The sequence below is a fragment of the Coregonus lavaretus genome, assembly GCF_964263955.1.
Source record: "Coregonus lavaretus genome assembly, contig: HAP1_SCAFFOLD_2270, whole genome shotgun sequence".
NCBI lineage: Eukaryota > Metazoa > Chordata > Actinopteri > Salmoniformes > Salmonidae > Coregonus > Coregonus lavaretus.
In genome coordinates, this window is record NW_028162043.1 from 42,001 (window position 1) to 43,750 (window position 1,750).

Below are 1,750 nucleotides of genomic sequence, written 5' to 3' on the forward strand. Positions count from 1 at the left end.
TATATATTTTTTTTACAAATACAACTGTCCTGTATATCCTACCTGAACCTACATGTCATGAGCCGTCCTCGCTCTCTCCCAGCTTGGATAGAAAGGTGTTGTGTGTCAAACCAGTCTGTGTAGTCTAACAATGAGGGAAAAAAGTAGTCGACTTGAGGAAAGCTTTAGCCACTATTTAATGTTGAACTCAGCAGGTTTTGTCTGGCTAATAGCCTACAAAAATGGGTTGCAATCAAGGTAAATTAAATCAAATCCAACTTGAGAGACTCCCCTGGTCTTCTGAAGTCCTCCTGAGACATTGTGCATGATATGTCCATTGCGCTGCACACAATTTAAACACAGTCTTGAATGATGCATGCCAAGATATACCAGAGATAAGGGACTTTTGATATTGCAACCACACAACTCAAACACCGTTTCACCAGTATGAAGAAAATGTTTAATTGCTTTTTTTTTGTTTGAGCCCTGAAGAACTGTTGATCTGTTTGCATCTGCCATCTGCTATTGTCTGTCCAGTATCCAGACGACCTTCCTATACAGTTCTCCCTTGCGGAGTACGCCAGTGATTATAACCTATAGGCCTACCACTGACAGACTCGCGAAACATAAACATAGGATACAAACAGTGGAAGGATGCTGTTACCATTAGGCATGAGGGTTGCATAAACTTTACATAATGATCTTGATGAGGGAGGATGCAAGTCTGGTGGGATACTGTACAGAGCTCGCAAACTGGACAGGAAATGAAAATATAAGAATACAACTTGGAAAAGGAAGGAAGACGATAATTATTGGCTGTGGGAATTTGTTCGAAACGAGCATCTTCGAAGAGTCTCTTTATAAACACATGCAAAACTAGTTATAGGCTACAAAAGTCTCTCTAGATATCTGCCAAGGGCAGGTTGACGTTTATTGTTTTGAATCCTATTAAATGCCAACGTGCACAAGGGAAGCGGACTTGGAGACCATTGCCATTTCGCTCTGAGAACACCTAGCGGGTTTCGAGTGACGTTTCTTCTCTTTTCCTCGGTGCGATCAGTCTGCGATCCTACACCGTTCTCTAATTGATCCGTCAGAAATGTCATTCCTGAACATAAGAAAGCAGCGACAGCCGACAACAGCTTACTGTGTGTCGTACTATTTATTCTCATTAATTTCGAAGCCAGAGGATCGATAAACAATATCAATTTTTGAGAGTTCATAGAGAAATCCATAGGCGACATATCAACCGCCACGCCGAGACCCATTCGTGTCCCTCATTGGAGTGAACGCAGTGAAATAACGACTCTAACGGACTCGGTCAGATCAGGTGAATCATTTGCAAAGACAAGGAGGATCATTGATCTCACACCAAACGACAATAATGCCAACAGAAATACAAGCAAGTGGCTGTACATGTCAAACAACGTTTGGATTGTCAGGAATTCGCAGGTAAGATATGTATTGTATTTTAGATATTATTTTACAACGTAACCAATTGTCCTTTTCTTTACGCATCCAACCATATAGCTGTGGTATTTCGTATTCTTCTCATACAATCATGTCTCAGCGTGGAGAGAAAGGAGTGCTTGTTGATTTATGAGAAAATGTATCAACTGCCTAAATGCACATTGTCAACGCAAATTGACGTGTAGGTTATACGGTCAAAACTATAGGGGTGGGCTGTGGCTTTTAGGGTAACCAAATTGAGAGCGCGCACATTGCGCATAGGCTGTGTTGGAACGGTGCTGATATTGGCAGATAGGATGCT